The following is a 19,548-nucleotide window of genomic DNA, read 5'->3' as shown; positions in this document are numbered from 1 at the left end:
TTTCTCACCATGGTTGTTAAGTGAATCACTGCAGTTAACAACATGGGCTGGCTTCCCCATTGACTTTGCTTGTCACAAAAGGCAATCACATGACCGCAGGGATATTGCAGCCATAATAAGTACATGCCAGTTGCCAAGCATCTGAATTCTGATCACATGTCCCTATGGAGGCTGCAACGGTCCTAAGTAAAAACAATGGTCATAAGTCACTTTCTTCAGCATTGTTGTAACCTTGAACGGTCACTAAATGAATGATTGGAAGTTGAGGACTCCCTGTATATCCTTCTGCTAAGATGCTGCGTTTATTGGTCTTAATTTCAGGAAATGGAAATTGAGTGTTTGCAGATCTTAAGTGATCACAGAATGATGCATTTGGCCAGACAACTGTGACTCCAAAAAAGTGGAGCTGAAATAAGAGCTACTTGAGCCCAACCTGATTTATGCATTCATTTTCTCCAGAGATAGCACTGATGATCAGTTGTTGCTTACTGGGTGCCAGAGTGAAAGAGAAAATGTTAGTCCCTCTTTGACAAAGAAACAAACATGCTGTTTTAAAATACTGTAATTTACAGGTTTTATGCTGTTTGTTTTGACTCCTGAATTTTGTTTTCAGAAGCAAGCACCCTCTGAAAATAAGAGCAAATATAAGACTTTGGGATAAGGATTGGAGCTGGATATCCAGCTTTGTGGCATATAAAGTGTCACAATTCTATTATCTACGTAAGAAGAAATGCGCATTTTGCTTGAGATGAATGGGTAAGAGAAAAAAAAATAGGATGAAGGCAGATCACAAGGGCTATGTAATGAGTAATGTTAACCAGAAAGTAATCGGCGGGGGAGGGAGAACTCTGAAAAGTACAACGACGCTTCTTAAAATAAAACAGCTAATATTACTTTAAAGAAGGCTTTGCACACCTAACTTTCAATGAGAAATGTTGTTGGTATTAGAAACATATGCCATAAAAAATCAGTTTGAACATAGGCAGCAACTTAATGATGTGTTTCATTGCTTTCTTCTAGAGCTCCACCATGTAAGATGGTCATTTATACAATTGATATTGTATAAATACCAACCCAATTGATATATACAAGTGTTATTGGGGCATTTATACAATTGATATCAGAAGATCCTATCAGGTGTTTTCATATCTATGGGAGCAGTGGAATTTCATTTTGTGTAGAGTTTTCTCTGCAGAGACCATGGTTGGCAATTTATTTATTTATATATTTATTTATCATTTTTTTAAAGATTGTCCATCTCCCTCACAGAGGAACCCCGGGTAATGGACAAGTAAAATATTAAAAACATTTTAAAAATAACATAAAAAAGAGGCAAGCTTAACAAAGTATAATTTCAGTTATTTTCTTAGTAACCCCAATTAGCATTTCATGAAGATATAAAATGAGTGCTGACATCAGCCTTAACTTGGCATCCATTGCTGAAGTGCTGCTTAGAATTCCAAGCTGATAAAATTGCTGTGATATTTTGCAAATTTTGTGAGTTACAGTATTTTTCAGAGTATAAGACGTTCCAAAATATAAGATGCACCTAGCTTTTGGGGAGGAAAACAAAACAAAAAAAATCTGCCTCTGTCTCCCAGCAATTTGCCTCCTTGCAGCAAACAGCCTGGTCATTGTCTACTGCCACCTCCGTACGCCCCATTTTTGGCCTTCTCGTGCCCCATGAAAATGGGGTGCACGGTGGCCAAAAATGGGGTGCATGGAAGCGGCAATAGGCGATGGCAATCCCTGCAGCCTGAAAAGGCTGATCGTCGGGAGGCCGATCCTACTGACAATCAGCTGCTTTGCTAATCAGGGTGTGCTGAAGCTGACCAGGCTGTTTGCTGCAAGGAGGTAAATTGCTGGGAGGCAGAGGCCAAAGGATGGAGGCTGGCAGATGGGTGGGACTTCGGCAACATTTGCTGTATAAGAGACAGACATTTCCATCCACATTTGGGGAGAGGGGGAAGTGTGTCTTATACTCCGAAAAATATGGTACATTCTAACACAACTGACTTTGCCTGTTCGTTTTAAATGTGCAGAATAATATGGCCCTTTGAACTTCACATCTATGAAAAGCTGACTGAGAAAGTGGTGGTATTTGTTGTCTTTGGATGGAAGCAACAAGAAATAATCATAGGATTTTTGCTTGTGTTGGTTCGATACCAACCCACTCCTTGTTTGTGTTATGTGGGATAGAATAACCTTTCGCAGCAGGAACTGAAGGAACACATTAGCTGGGACTTGACCAATGGAATGTGACAAGTGGCATCTTCAGCTGTCTAAAGTTTTTTCAGCTGCTTTGTGGTCTGTCAAAAATATTTCTCATTGCTGGACCAGCTCTGCTTTAGTACACATGCATTTCCTTATTTTTTTCTCACTTTATATTTACATCTAAACAAAACAATCTAGGAAAATAATTGTTTTCATTCATCTTCGTTTTGGTAGATAACGTTATTTTGGGGAGTGAGAAAGTTTCCCTACTATTTTTCGCTGCGGGGCTGGGTATACTTTCAAAATGTGTAACCTTTGCTTTTCCTTTTTCAAAGGGAAACTTAGTTTTTCCTCTATAATTCAGTTATCGAAAAAAAGATTGGAGGGAACAGGGAAGAAATAAAAATTATACTGCTCTGACTGATGTCGTCTCTTAGATGACACCGAGTGGAAGAAAAGATATTCAAAAACTCTGTGAAATTTTGAAGGAAAATATTTTTTTAAAAAGTATTTATGGATTGTCATGTTTGGATTCTGGGTGCAAAAAAGGATCCTTTTCAACATCTGGAAAATGTTAATTTGTTGACATGAAAATTGGGTGAGGAGAGAAAAGATATACATATATTAATTTTACAGTGTTTTTAAATAGTGCCTCAGGAGAGGAAAACATATTTGTTTGTTTGTTCAGACAGCTGAGGGCCCAACCCTGGGAGAGAAGAGCTGAACTCTTAGGCCTGGTTTCCTTTTAACTTGTTTTTAAATGTGTTCGTTAATCCCAGTCTTTCTTAAATTTCCTGCCAAGAAGGATTAAAAATTATGCAGTTATTTCATAACACATTCTTTATATTTTTCAGATTTTTTTTTTTGCAGACTCATTATACTGAGGATCTTACTATTACTGACCTTACTTTCTGACCTTAGGCAGGTTTTCTCTGTGTGACACATTTGGTCTTTCTTTGGCCATCCTTCTACATATGAAGAAAGGCTAATGTAAACTAGGTTTCATGCCAGTAATAGGTCACCTTTTTGTAGCTGAAGAGTGCATTTCCTCCCCGCCCCCTCCTGGTAAAACAACAATGTTGGGAGGTGAAGGAGTCAGAAGTTTATGTCTTTATTTACATAAACAAATATATACATTGGATGATGCTGATACCACAAGATTGTGCTAGATTTCAGCACTGATGCTGGAAATTTTTGGGAGCTGCAATGATATATTCCAAGGCCTTAGGTTGCCATACATGGTTGAAGGAAGCTGTGACTTTACTAATGGCAGACTCACATTTTGGGCTGCACAGAATCCAGGATTCCATAGAATCACAAGCTCTCACACGTGGTTAAACTGAAGGCATAAATCTACCTGTACCGAAGTAGACCAACTACAAAAGACATATTCCTTGATATAGTATTGCACTTAGTCCCAAAGGTGCTTTTTTTTCAAGAGGCAATTGGACTTTATGGTTTTTCTTTGAAGATGTTTCACTTCTCATCCAAGAAGCTTCTTCAGTTGTGACTGGATGGTGGGAAGTCAGAGCTGAAGAAACTTCTTGGATGAGAAGCGAAACGTCTTCAAAGAAAAACCAGAAAAACAGTTGCCTCTTGAAAAAGCACCTTTGGGACAACCATCACCTGGATGACTGAGAATCTCCATGGACACATTGCACTCAGTATTCACCATTCTCAAGGATAACAAGTACAGCAAAGTGGTCCCCTACCTTTCGGTCTCTGTGGACAGGCAATGATTGTGGCAGCAGGTGGCAGGGAGAAGGGATGGTTTTGCGCATGAAACCTAATCTCGCACATGCACAAATGGATCTTGCCTGCCACTTGCATGGACCAGTTATGGATCGATAGCAGGTCACGGAGCAGAGGTTGAGGATCCCTGAGGTACAACCCATAATAACTTTTTTCTAAATATATTATTTTATTCTATTTATCAAATTTATATAGTTCCCCCATCTTGCCAAAAATGACTCTGGATGGTACACAACAATCAGAGAAAACAACAAATGCAAAAACCAGAGGTATAGAATATAAACATTCATACAATATTAATAAATATTATAAAACCTTATTATTTCACTGTTAATTATGTTATTATTGTTCATTAACATATCTTTTTTTATTCTGAATCATTGAACATGCAGCTAAATTTCAAAAATATCAAATTTTAAAATTTAGAACCTGTGGCTTTACTTTCAAAACACCACACATTCAGATTGTGTGTAGGCATCTAGCAGCAATTAGGAAATCTTGTTTGTGAGACTCCCCGTCAAAGGAATACAAACGTTTGGTACCATAGCTGGCTATTTTCAAAAATTTTCAAGTTCAAGAATGTTACAAAAGATGATTGTAAAATATGGTACTGTATCAATATGACGGCTGTAAACTAGCTTAGGAATTAAAGGATCCCTGAAGCAGGAATGTTTGAGATGGAGAATCAAAATCTGCAAAAAGACCAGATCAACATAGTGACTGAAGCCTCCTTTTACATGGTTGTTGGACACAGTGACTACAACACCACACCAACCATCTTAAAAATATTGATCTCTTCTCCATAGTGGTACTGCTCAGATAAAGGCAATGTCAAATAATCTGGCTACTGCCATCTATAAAATTTTACAGAGATGTTCATGAAATTACCAGAAGTCAAATTTGGCATGACGAAAATTTGACCTTTGTATTATATCAGTCATGCTCAGGATAATTATATCAAGCACACTCAGAAAAAAAGTATGTGATTGGTGCTGCCATTTTGATTCCAGGTTTGAATATATCACAGTAGGATAAGTGTTCTCTTCCCATTTTCTTACAAATCTATTAACTATTCCTATTCTCTTACTTCTTGGAATCAGAACATGGTTGAAAAAAAACTAAAATTTCATAATTGTTACTACCTAATAGTTGGGATATTATATTTAGAATCTGACAAAACTTGGAAGTGATTATGTGATAGTCTGATCCTCAAGCTGTGCTGTTGCCTTATGGAGGCAGAAAGAATGCTGTTCCTGAGAGTGAAGGATGCCAGGAGCGTATGCCAAGGGTATGCCAAGCAGGGTCACTCATGGTGCCCACTGAAAGCAGGTAGTCATTTATATTACTGGCAGTGATATAGAAAGATGCTGTAGACAGATAACCTCTTCAGTGTCAACCGAAAAAGAAATCCATTCAATCTACTGTATATAGGAGAAAGCAGTGGTAAACCACTCATATATTTTACAAAGAAACCCGAATGAATAACTAAGATAAAGTGATTAATGATATAGAAGTTGATTTCCCCAAGACAGATGGCTCTCAATTTGTTACTGAGCTTGGGATTTGTTGGAGATGGATTTGTTTGTGTCATTGTTAGATTAAAGCCTTCATGATGTATCTTTGCCATGCAGGAAAAGAAAAATCTGAAAATGGAATTACAGTGGGAATGTGAAACCTAGAAGCATTGAAATGGGCTCAAGCACAGTGAAAGAGGAAATAAATCAAGTAGACATTGACATCCTAGGTATCCAAATTGAAATGAACCTGAATTGGACCCTTTCAGCCATATATACCCTTTACTAGTTGAGACATGAAAACAAGACAGCGTGGTTTTGTTTTCACATTAGAAAGGAAATAGCAAGAACAATACTTGGGTCCAATGCGATCAGTGTTTGAATAATATTATATAAGTAGACCTTGCAAACAACCTTTTAATATGACAATTATGTTTATGTTCCAACTACTGATGCAGCAGATGATAAAGTTGATTTTATGATCAAGCTCAATCAGAAACCAACAGATCATGTAAGCAAGAGGTGATTCTTGCCGTTAGAGAGTGGAATGTCAAAGTTGAAAATAATAAAAAGGAAAATGTAGTTGAATTGTATGGCTCAGGAAAGAAATGAGGCACGACAGCAACTTAAAAGGGTATACTAATCTAGTGATTTCTTCATTGCTAAATCTTCATTGCTAAATCAGTCTTTAAACAACTGAACAATACACGGACAGTAGCAGATGGAATACACAGCAATCACATTGACTATATAATGGATACAAGTAGTTGAAAGACCTTAAGATGAAAGAGAAAATATGTGTGGAAGGCAAACTTTGTACTTTGAAGAAGCAGAATAGAAAGAGTATTGATGCTTTTGAATTTGGGAGTTAGAGAAGATTTATGAGAATACCATTGATAGCCAAGAAAATGAACAGGTGGATTATGAAATATGTCAACCCAGCATTTTCACTGAAGATACAATTGACCAGACTTAAATCATCATATTTTATGCACATTGGCAAAGACCTAGCTCTTTTAAGTTGTCTACAATGCTAGGAAAGATGGAAAGAAAAAGAAGAAGAGAACAACCAGTAACAGAAGGATGGGCTTAATTACAACAGCAATGGGTACATCATTGGAAGGCCTAAAGGGCTTAATTAGGGGCAGATCATCCTGGAGAAGGTGTATCTATGTGGTTGCTAAAAGTTGACATTATCTTGATGGCACATAATCAATATTTAGACAGGATTTCTTGATCTTATAGCATTTGATGGCTTCTATGCAATTATGTTTTATGAGAAGTCTTACCTGAAGCTTGCCAAGATTAATGCCAGCAGGAGATACCATGACTGAGCTGTTCATATTTAAAAGAAGAACTTCACATTCAAGATAGAATCTGAACTTGAAATCGCTTTAAATATTCTAGTTGGTGGAATTGGAAATTGTCATGAATTTATACGTATTTGTACAATTTTTCAGCACACACTTGTTTCAAAGTGTCAAGTGCCTTGTTATCGAATTAAAACCCCACCATCTTGTACCCCATAATGCTATGCACCCCTCATGACACAAATACCAAGTTGGTAAATTGATGGTGTTTATGTTGGCAGCACTTTTTTTCCTGATGTCTGGCTCTGTCAAGACTAATTTTAGCATTTCTAAAGCTGGGTTAAAATATGGCCTCATTACTTTGATGTCAGAGCATGGTTTACTATTAGTATATTCTGGGGTTTATCATTTTAGTCATGTTTAACACGGCAACGGGAGGCATGCACTATTAAATCTGGCTTATTTTACATTCCTGTCCTGGATTATTTATTTGGAACAATTTCCTCTCTATCAAAAGCCACAGCTAATGCTGAGTTTTAATGTGTTATTTACACACAAAATAACCTATTTACAACTTGGTATCTGCCGGAGGGAGAATGAATGGGCTGGTGCTCCCTCTATTCTGTTCTATCGGAGTTTAACAATCTGGATTGCTAATAGAACCATTTATCATAGGGAGGTAATTTATTTTATGTTGGTTACATAGGACTCACTGCCTCTGATCTATGGAAATACTTGGTGTATAATGAAGTCCAACCAGCCACTTGGTGTAAACATAGGAAAACCAAGCTTGGAGCCAGTGAAAAGTCAGGATGTAGTTTTTCCACTGAGTAGTATTTCTCGAAAATTAATGCCTTGTGTGAAGAAATAAAATCCATCACCTTCCACATGTGCTTTAACTGCAGAAGGGATGAAATGGAATATTGTATAGTCTTTTATATGTACGCTGTAAAAAAAATCCCCCCCATGTGCTTAAATAGGGAAACCCTTTTTTCATACCATGTTGTCATAGATAGGTAAAATGAAGGCTGTCAGATCAATTAATAATCATTACTGTCATCATTATCAAGATTTAACCTTGCATGCTGCCTGACTCAATGATTCTGAATGTCTTGCAATAGTCCAACGAAGACATTGCACTAAAATCAATGAAAGGTAATAATAAAAGATAGCAAGTATGAGGAAGAGAGGGGTCTCTCTGTTTCCCTTACCAATCCAAACATGATCCTAACTTTGTAGTTCAGCTGCAAATTCTCTGCAAAGGAATAAATGTGGCTTGGATGCACTCGGGTGCATTTCGATGTAATCTCTCTTGCAATCAGGACCATCTGAACTTACTATGCTGTCTGAGTTTCCCCCTCATTGTAGCCCTTTACTACCGAACTGAAGAAGCTTCTTGGATGAGAAGTGAAATGTCTTCAAGGAAAAACAAAGGGCAAGTCCAGGTGCCTTTTGAAAAAGCACATTTGGGACCTTTTACATTCTCATTTTTTCTCACCAAGCTCTCCCTTTTGTGCAAATTACATGAGTGATGAAGCTGTACCACTGGTGCAGCTGCAGCTTTTCTTACTGGAGTGAGATGAAGAAAGATCCTAAACCAGATTAACAAAGTTCCACTGACTTTGCTTAACAACAAGAAAGATGTTTTTGAAGAAGTTTTTCCAGCACTGTAAAATAATAACTGTAATACCTACCCTACACAGGGTGAAATCATGCAAAGCTCCAAGAAGGCATCAAAGCATTGTTCGTTTGCTCTAGATGGAAAAGCAATGGCAGCATTGCTGTAAAATACAGATAGTCCTTGACTTATAACATACAGGTAGTCCTTGACTTACAACAATTCATTTTGCAACTATTTAAAGTCAAACGAAAAAAAAATGTTGCTGATTACTGGTTTTGCACTTACAACCATTGCAGCATCTCCAGGGTCAGGCAATCAGAATTTGGATGCTTCACCACCAGTGTGTATTTACAATAGTTGCATCATCTAGGGCAGGGTTGTCAAACTACTGGCCTTTGGGCTGGATACGTCACGCACTGGCCATGCTCATGCCCGGTTTAGAGAAGGGGGAAAGTCCCAATATGTCATGTGATGCCGCTGTAATGACATTAGTTTGACACCCCTGATCTAGGGGGTCATGTGATCACCATTTGCAACCTTCCCACTTGGCTTCCAACGAGCAGATTCAAGGGAAACCAGATTTGCTTAACAATTACATAATTCATTTAACAACTGCAGTGATTCTCTTAACAAAACAAGGGTCATGAAATCAAGTGTGAATCACTTAAAAACTGCCTTGCTTAGCAATTCTTGTTCCAATTATGGTTGTAAGTGGAGGACTAGGTGTAGAGGCAAATGGCCAAGAAAGATTGCAAGTGTTAATAACAATAGGACGATATGTATTCATAGAGAAAAATAGTAATTAATTTATGAGACAGCCACTCTTGTTTACACCTCTGCAGTATTGTATTTGATGAGATCCAGGCAGAAGAAGAACATCATGACTTCAAAAACTAAGGAACTGGTTTGGACAAAACTCAGTAGCACTTTTTGTGGGACTGTTGATAAAAATAGGATTGCCAATATCTGATGATGGATATGGCACAAGAAAAAGAAGATAAGTATTGTATTTGATGGTCTTGCAAAAAAAAATCTGTTAAGTTTTGTCCATTAATGTGGCCAAATATGAATAAATAAAATTAAATGAATGAGTGGATAGATACTGAAAGGTCTTAAAAATAATCATCCAATTTCAACAGTAAGACAGAAGGAGCTACTGTATAAAGAAATGTGTCAATTAATACTTCAGGAATCTCTCTGCACTACTAATGGGGTCATCCCCTCAAAAGTAGCCAGGAAAGACAGGAAGGTCAGCTGTGTGCAGGGGAAAGAAAAGATAGAAGGAAAGTAGAATCCTACTAGGCCTCACATAAACAAGCCAATAAAAATGTCAACGGTGTGTGTTCCATAGAATTAAAGGAATAAGAAATAGAAACTGCCACTTAAGTAATCTAATCTACCCTCCTTGGCAGGCCAGTGACTCCTCCAGAGAAATGTTTTCCTAGTTTTGCTAGAAAAGGGAAAGAGAGGAGATATTCTGGAATAAGTGGAGGAAATCTTTTAAGCTCAGCCACCAAATTGTAAGCTGGAGAAAAACTATGTAAAGGAAATGGAATCTCGTCATGGTGTTTTGTATTCTGATTTTTTGCCTAATTTCTCTTTCTTTTTGATATTCACCTCAAAGATTTCAGGTAACTTCGTTTCCATTGCTTTCTGATTCTCCTTGTAAGCATTCTATACTCCTAAAGCTATGCTTCTATTGTCACAAGAAGAAGAACCATGCAAGAAAGGCTAATAAATAGAGGAAAGTTAGTGTAGGTAGGTCTTCACTAGTGCGGTTAATGAATCCCACAAAATGGTCTCATTATTCAAATTTGCACTATTCAAAATGATGCTTCTGTGGGAAATAGAGTAACTGGTTCCAACTGGATATACATAGGCAATTAAAATATTTAATTATACATTTGTATGTGCTTATTAATGAAATTTATATTATAACAGTAGAATAGAATAAAACAGAATAGAACAGAACAGAACAGAATAGAATAGAATTCTTTATTGGCCAAGTGTGATTGGACACACAAGGAATTTGTCTTGGTGCAAATGCTCTCTGTATACATAAAAGAAAAGATACATTTGTCAAGAGTCAAGAAACATAAGGTACAACACTTAATGATAGTCATAGGGTACAATAAGCAATCAAATCATATTCGGAAACAGTCAATATAAATAAACTTGTATCCAAAGCTGCTGTGTACTGCTGTAGTTCTTCAAAGCGAGACTTGGTTTTGAGCTTCCCTCAAATGTAGAAGTTTCCTTTTCCTCATTTTACATAAACAATGATCCGCATCTTAAGACTTCACCTATAAAAGCAGGTGTGCTAATGTCATCTGGATGCACACTAGCCTTAAACTAACTGAATTTTGGATTGCATTAAATATGATTGGTATAATTTTATAAATTGTACAAAATGGAATATTATGCTATTTGAATTGACCTACTTGTAAGCTTGATTCTGTTGCTGGACTTTTGGTCTTAATCTTTCTGAGGCTGTGGGACAAGTGATGGTAAATTGCAGAGGATGTAGACCCAACTCTTTTCATCTCCCAGAATAACTTTCCCCTTTTTACTATAACCATGATCAATAACAGAATAACTGAGTTGGAAGGGACCTTGGAGTTCTTCTAGTCTAACCCCCTGTTCTGGCAAGAAGCCCTATACCATTTCAGGAAAAAAAAATTTTTTTTTCCTAAATCATCTAGAGATGCAGAAGACAAATTTTCTTTCATAGGTGCTGAGATTTGAAGAAGATGGAAGATTTTCCATCCCTCTATGCATGAAAATAATTCAATTAGAAAACAAGATGTACAGCTTCATGCTATCATCTTTGACATTGTAACATTTCTATTCTAATGAATTTATATTTACTATGATTTTTTAAACTACACCCAGACAATTAAAATGCAATCCTATACACAAAGAACAAGGATACACATGAATATGAAGCCCAATTCTATCTAGATATTTCGGTCTATGCTCACAGGGTTCCTGCTAATGGCCATGTGACTAAGCATGAAGTAAAATAAACGATATGTATATAAATCATTTGCTTACACTAATATAAATGTATGTATGAATAAGCATAATTGGACTTAGAGGGTTTTATACCAGTTTAAACATGTATAGGATCACGCAGTAAACTTTATTTGATCAAACATGCTTATTCTGCAAACTGTAATACTTGCCAAGTATGAGCTCCTGGCTCAAACAGAGCATCATATGGGACCACATCTTTTCTGCAAGATAAGCCAAATAAACCTCCTGAAACCACTGCTTCATGTTGGGATTTGCATAAGAAATCCGGCATGCCATTCAGTTGGGGACAATTCTGTTCTGCCATATTAGTATAGTCTCAATGACTACTTCCCAGGATTTATTATAGTTGTGCGATAATGTTAGTAAACCTCTTCCAGATGTTCAGAATTCCCATAGAAGTTTGGTATAACAAATAAAATATCAGATTAGTAGCTACTTTGGGAATCTCTGGGATGAAATATGGGAAAAGAGAGATCAAGAAAAAATGTCATGGCTCGGGAATATTTTATTTCTCATGAAAATTATAGGCATCTTACCATGTGAGATTTATTGTTCTTTGACTATGAGATCCAGATTTTTGGTGGTGTGCACGGCATCCATTTATCTGTAAAGAGAAGCATAGCTTGCAATGTTACAGTCAATACAGTGGCTCAATATAGAACATGCAAAACAGCATTGATCCTACAGATGGATAATTCTTATGAATGAAACCAGTTTGAAGCACAGTTTGAACCAACTCTGCCATGACATATATTTTTCAGCCAGGCTTCTGAAAAATCACCAACAGGGACTTAGTGGGCTTCCCCCTCTCCTATTGAAAGACTGTAGAAGATAACAATAATGTAGGGAGACTGCTAAGTAAAAATAACTACATTATGAAAAAGGCCTGGAGAGACCAATTGTGTAAATCACTATTAAGAGAAAACAAGCTCCAGATAAAATGTGTTTCTTCATCACATAGATTAAGCCTTTTCCTTTGACACTAAATAATTGGTAGACTTTGAATCTTCCAAAGCTTTCTCCGTGGAGCTGTGGGGTTTCTCTCAAGGTTAGCAAGTGGCAAAGAAAAATGCTCTTAAAATGCTACCCATTCACTACTGACACTTAGTAATTGCCGTCTTCCCTAAAGAACGGCCAGGATGCCTTGAAAAGAAAGCCCTGCACCCAAAGAGAGAGAAGGGAAAGATTGCAATCCTGCATTTCCTTTCCATCAAAGTATGCAGCCAAAAGTGAAGCTGGTTCATTTCTTTAAGCAGACAAGCCTAAGGTTAGGAATGGGCATTAGACTGAATTTCACATTTCTTTCTTTCTTTCTTTCTTTCTTTCTTTCTTTCTTTCTTTCTTTCTTTCTTTCTTTCTTTCTTTCTTTCTTTCTTTCTTTCTTTCCTTCCTTCCTTCCTTCCTTCCTTCCTTCCTTCCTTCCTTCCTTCCTTCCTTTTCTTTCTTTCTCCCTTTTCTTTGTCTTTCTCTCTCTTTAAAAGTATTCTTAGAGATAGCAGTAAACATGCAGGAAAAAAAAGCTCTGGAATTAATCTCAAAGCCAGAACACTTGAGGGGATTTATTAGGGTGACTGTGATGAAGGCTCTCTGGCAATTTGAAAAGTAGCCAATATTAGTAATAATGTACATCTCACGTCTTCCATTATGTAGCATGGATATTGAGGTTGGAGAAAAGGAGGACATCGTGACATCATCACACAAATGATATGAATGATGTACTGGCCCAAGCAACATAATAGGAGGAGGAAGGTGTATAGGATATGTTTGCCATCTTGAGTTGTAAAAATAATAAAAGGTGTGAGATGATAGAGAGATATAGAGAGATACAGAGATGGGTGGATAGACAGACAAGCATCATTTGCATAATGACATCAAGATGTGTGATACTATAGTTTTGGCAAGGCATCTGATTTATTCAGAGTTAGCTCCTCTGAAAAGGAAGTTTATATGACTAGGAAATATTAATAGTTTTGCTGAAGAAGAAGAAGAAAAAAGTAACATTCACGCTGAAGATTCATCTATTTCAGAGCATGCTTTACTCTGCAACCAAGACTTTACTCCAGAGAAATTTTCTTAAATTCAGGAAAGTGAAGTCCCAAACTTAATGGAAATATATTTTATCTCTTTTTTTATTCTTGCATGTTATATTGTATCTGTCAAAGCAAATGTATATTCAATAGCGCTTATCTCCTTGGCATCAATAGTCCTTATCTCAGAGGTGGTATTCAGCAGATTCTGACCAGTTCTGGAGAACTGGTAGCTGAAATTTTGAGTAGTTCAGAGAACCATCAAATACCACCTCTAACTGGAGATTTTACAGTATCCTTCCCCTGCCACGCCCACCAAGCCACGCCCACAAAACCGGTAGTAAAAAATGTGAATCCCACCACTGCCTTAACTCCTCCTTGGCATCTCAGTAAGTAAGCAACTAATAGACACTAAGAGTGCTTGCAGCCTGTGTGAGGTAGGTGGGACATTCTCTTGCATCCAGGAACCAACCAGTTTACCAGCCTCCTGTTGATACTATGCTGTGTTGTCTTTTTGCACCCTGCTACTTCAGCTACTATCTTTATAAATGGCACAAGTTATTGAAGATCCAAATGAAATAGAGGGCAGGCTTCCCTTGATAACCTGGTGCCTTCCAGAAGTGTTGGGATTGCAATTTTCAGAATTCTTGTGGTTGGCAAAATATTGTTATGCAAAGTTAGAAATAATTATGACCGTATAAATAAAAACAGACATAACTTGGATTCTCCTTCAGCTGCTCTGACTTCCAGATCCATTCTTAGACTTCTCTTGTTGAGAGGATGTGGAACTAGGTCGGTTTTAAATAAATCACATTCATTATATTTAATTTAAATATGCATTTCATTTTACCTCATGTTTGACCTGACCCACTCACTTTGGGGGGATTGCCAAATTTGACATGTTAACCCAAAGGTCCAAGATAAAATGACCATGTCTTTCCATTACATATTGGCACTTCCCAGCAAATAGTTTGGACCGTCAAAATCATTATAGGCAACCCTATAATCACTTTATTCATCAATCTGCTGATAGAAATAACTGGTGGCTCCAAGAACATGGGAGACGTTATTTTCTTTTTGGATAAGAGTCACTCCCTGAACATTTATTGTTAAATGTGGACATGTGAGATACAACCAAGAGACAACTACTTTGCCCACGTGTCTTTCTTACCTCCACGGTTATAACAAGGCTCTTACATATGACAGGATATGAGAATAGACTTCAGGTCTAGGAGAACTCGAGTTTTGCAAAGTATCCATTGTGGAATATATGATAGAATTAGTCAAGTGCTAAAATCTGTCCTCCATTTCTCCCATTTTTTCCCTTACAAAATAAGTGTCTATTTATTCTTTATTCTTAGGATACTTTTGAATTCCTTTAGGCTTTCTTTCAGACGTGTTTTTGAATCTTTTCTATTTGAATTCTTCCTTGTTACTCTGCTGTCTCCCTTCTGTTGCTTACACATCCTGATCTGAAAAATCCCTAAGGGGGGTATTCTTTCAAGCTGTCTTCTTTGGGGATCATCAACAAGGAAATTGTAGAAGATGGAAGAAGCTATTGTAAAATGAAAGGTAGAATATTCACTATATTGCTTGGCAACCCCTGCAATAAACAAAGTACAAGAATCCCACATTTCACCCAGGAGAATTTTGCTATTTCTTTCTTCATTTGGAAATAACAACAATTATTGTCCAGGTTGACTAATAAAGTACTTTCCTAATAATAAATAAGTGCATTAGAATGAGGAGAGATAGGAATGATGTATATTTCAGTTCAGAATAAATTCTCAGGAGTGGTAGGGAGATACATGATAGACCAGTTGCAGACTGAAAAGACTGGATGGCATCCCAGAATAGTCCTATCACTGGGAAAATTCTAAAGAACTAGGAGGAAGTGATTCATGGTGCTCAGGTTCAGGGGAGGCTCCAAGGTGCTTAGTGGCTGCTTGACCAGCATACCGTTTTCTTATGTAAACATCTTCAAACTTTGAGCATCATTCCATTTTTATAGGTTCCAAGGGAAACACATGCAGACATTCTCCAAGTAATGTCCTGAGGAGATCAGAATGCTTGCAATAGAGCTTTGCAGCAGCTGGAGTATAGAATCCAAAATATTTATGCCAAAAAAGCTTTGCTGCTTTCTGCCACATGGATTTACTCTTGATTCTGAAATAGATCCAAGAAATGCTGCTCAGCAGATGGATTTCTAAATAAACAGCTAAAGTCAAGGTTTTGATAACATTCATTGTATCAGTGTGGAACTCCAAATGCATAATTTAGAAACAAAACATGCCATACTGGGGGACCAGTAGAGGGCTTTCCTCCCTCCCTTTTCTGCTAGCTTTCATCCAGCTGTGTTAAAGACTAAATGGTCTAATTCAGCCTTTCCCAGCCTGGTATTTTCCAGATGTATTCAGATAAATTTCTGGATTCTTCGGCCTCTAAGACAATTCTAGACTTTCTATTAACACTTCTAGAGGGCATCAGATTGGAGAAATTGATCCAATACAAAGTTAAACTATGAAGTTAACTTTGGGCATTTGTATGCATAATTACATTAACCTAGAGTAGAATGTATCTAGGAGACACAACACTGCAAGCAACTCCATGAAATATCAAAACACAGTGATTAAATTAGTCAAAAGTCATCTAATCCAAAACATACCATACACAGAATTCCTGATCACTAACAAACAAGTAAAAAAGATTTTCAGAGTTCTGAATCAGACGGCTTGGGTAAGAAATGACACAAACATCCTGTATTTCAATATTCTTTTTGTTATAATGATAATTGAGGAATATGTTAAGTATTTGCCTTTTCTCAAGCATAAATATTTGAGGCAAAATGAAAACACATGAAAAAATCCTTAAATATTATCTAGGTTTGTCACTGCCTAAAATTTATTTTGCCCTTTTGTTATGGTCACAAATGAATCTTGGAATTTTGGCCATAAGTCATTGTGGTTATTCAGTGAGGAAATCATGTGACCACTTTCCTCAATTACTAGAATCTGAGATCTCCCTGTTGTGGCTCTTAAGTGACAGCGTGGGTCATTAAATGACTGTGTGGTGGTGCCTAGGGGGTGTGGGAACCCCTGGGAGGTGTTGGCTGACTAGCCCCATTGGTGTACAGAGTAGAGCCATTCCCTGCTCCACCATACCTAGGTCCACTTACCTTTCTGTCATCTAGTTTCATTCTACATGTGGGTCCTATTCATATGATGATTCAAAAGGCTCTTTCTCCAAACTATGCAAGTTGGAAACAGGGCCTTCTGAACAGAGATGGTATTCAGCAGGTTCTGACCAGTTCTGGAGAATCAGTAGTGGAAATTTTGAGTAGTTCAGGGAACCAGTGGTAACCTTCCCCCAGGAGTGGGGTGGGAATGGAGATTTTACAGTATCCTTCCCCTGCCACGGCCACCAAGCAACACCCACCAAGCCATGCCCACAGAACCGGTAGTAAAAAGTTTTGAACCCCACCACTGCTTCTGAACTGTTATGAGAACAATGCATTCATTAGCATTTTCTCCTCCAGAACGCTCCCACAAAGGCAGCCTTCTGAAATGCTTTGAGTCTCAGTGTTCTGAAACAGTCTCGGAACTTTTCAGAATGCTGGTTTTGCTAGTATTTTTTTTTTTTTTTGCCAAATTTGAGGTCTATTCCACCAGGATATTTCTTCCCTGCATGGCGCAGCGGAGAGGAAATTGCTCAGCATTTTAGCAGAATGGATCTCAAAGCTTTCTATCCCCTCTTCTTTTACTTTCCCTGCCAGATTCCCCACTGATTTTCTGGGGAGGCCGACAGAGAAGATTGCAAATGGCAATCACTTGGTTGCTGGGAGCTTGGCAACCAGTCATAAATGCAAACAGCTTGCCTAGTGCTTGAAATCCAATTGTGTGACTCTGGGGGAGGCTGGTGCAAGGTTTTACAATGCCTGTTCCATGGCAGTCATGACTACAGATAGTCGTTAAATGCCCGGTCATAAGTTGAGGATGACCTGTAAACAAAATTGGATGACACTCTCCCAATTAATGCTCGTTATAATGGAAAACTCATTATCTTGCTTTATTGGGATTTTTCTGCTGGACTAGAATTCCCCTCACTCCACAGACACATTTTATCTGGAAGCCCCATAATCTATCTGGACATCTTGAGATATTTACTGATCATCTTTTCTTCCTTTCATACAAGCAGAAACGTGTCAGGACTGCTTACTTTCTAGAACCACATTTGGCATTGGAGTGTTTCTCTCGCATGCCGGCCTGTAATTAGAATCACTGATGTTCTTTCATAAGTGCTAGAAGCTGAGGAAAATATATTTCTTTTAAAAAAAACCACAAAGATGAAGATTTCACTAAATATTTTCATGGGTTTTACTGGAAGAATTTTGATGTGCTGTAATAAAGTATCCTTCTTTCCTAGAATTTGCCTTGGGAAGGAATCAAAACTTTGGTTGGCTAAAGCATTAGGGATACTTACGTTGCTTTTTGCAGATGTGGAGTGACAGTTTGAGAATTTTCTGGTGTCATCTGCACATGAAAATGGATGTGATCAAATAAAATGTGTTATTAGCCCTCTGACAGACATATGATTTATTTAGAGTCTCATAATTCATCCAGTTATGTGAAATCAAGCCTAAGTTCACAAAATCTGTTTTTAGTTCCTTGTCTATTCCCGTATTTCCTGTCTGCCTTTTTGAACAAAATCATCCCATACTTCCTGTCTGATATTTTGACATTAAGTCTCCTGTGATAGCTTCCCAACTGATGCGCTCCAGATGTGTTGGACTTTGATTCCCATAATACTAAGCCATCTTGAGATTTGTGGTTCAATAAATCTGGTGGGTACCAGATTGAGAAGCTTGACAATGGAAATAAATTTGGGGTACTCTTATATTAAATGAATGAATTTTGTTTCTTTAGAATAATCCCACTAACAACCTGTTTATATTTATTACTTGTAAAATAACACATTTTATTCATTTTTCAGTGTAATATTACAGGCTATCATGAATCAATAAAAAGTATTGTTACAAGACATGAAACACTTCCCCCCTCTTCATTCTGATCAATTGTCAGAACTGACTACAAAAACAAAAAAAAATCTTTCAGACTTTCTTTAGGGCAAAGAACCCTAAGCTTTGGATTTCACTTTTATACTGTGAGAAATATGGCCAGATTGGTAATTTTAATTATACATTAGAAATTAAAGTGAGGTTCACCAAATGATTTGCTGAGGTTCCTAAATGTAGGTAAATCTAGATGAATAGATGGTTTGGGGTGAAAACCACATATGAGTCCATGAATCCCATCCTTAAATCAGGTAACATTTAGTGGTTGAACATGAGTTTTTAGTGGTTAAACTCAGTAAGTGACTGTATTAAGGTGTGGATATTACTTCAAAGGAGAAAAGTTTAGAAAAATTGTGAGAGGGCTAGCGGGATGAATAGTGAAACCATACAAATACATATTTTAATTGACTATGATATATCTTCTACCATCTTTTATCTGAGCTATATGGGCAATAATCCCTCCTATGTTACCTTTCTATAAAAACAGGTTGACTCCATATGCAAAAGCTGTGAAAAACATGAATTTTGTGTTAGGAATCATCATGAAAAGAATTGAAAATAAAACCAGCCACATTGCAATATCTTTTCAGAAATCTGTTATATATTCATATCTGGAATACTGTGTACTGTTCTGGTTATCCCACTTTTAAAAGGGTATATTAGAGCTGGAAAAATGCAAATGTAACACAAGATGTGATGGCTGTTGTCCTACCTGGTTTTAAAGGGGAGTGAATACATTCAGGGAAAAACAAGTTTATTGAGGAGTTTTAGTCCTGAAGACTTAACAGCACCTCTGGATGGGGGAACCCTATGGTTCCAACTAGCTGTTGTAGGAAAATAATTGAGAACTATATCTTCATCCTGTACTTGCAAATATCCCAGACGCATCTAGTTGGTCACAGAGAACAAAAAAATACTGAATTAAGATGGGCTTTGGCCTGATCCAGCAAGATGATCCTCGTGCTTTTCAGTTCTTCAGAGTGAAGAAATGCATAGTATTTCT

General features: G+C 37.3%; 1 protein-coding gene across 1 annotated transcript in view; it reads left to right on the top strand.

Moving 5' to 3' along the window:
• The window catches only part of GLI2 (GLI family zinc finger 2), a 260,165-nt gene that overhangs the window by 56,437 nt on the left and 184,180 nt on the right, over positions 1-19,548 (top strand). The gene's annotated exons all lie outside the window — the stretch shown is intronic.

This window comes from Pseudonaja textilis, chromosome 1 (genome assembly GCF_049901715.1).
Source record: "Pseudonaja textilis isolate UNSWEBS1 chromosome 1, rPseTex1.2, whole genome shotgun sequence".
NCBI lineage: Eukaryota > Metazoa > Chordata > Lepidosauria > Squamata > Elapidae > Pseudonaja > Pseudonaja textilis.
This window is presented reverse-complemented; position numbering and strand designations above follow the sequence as displayed.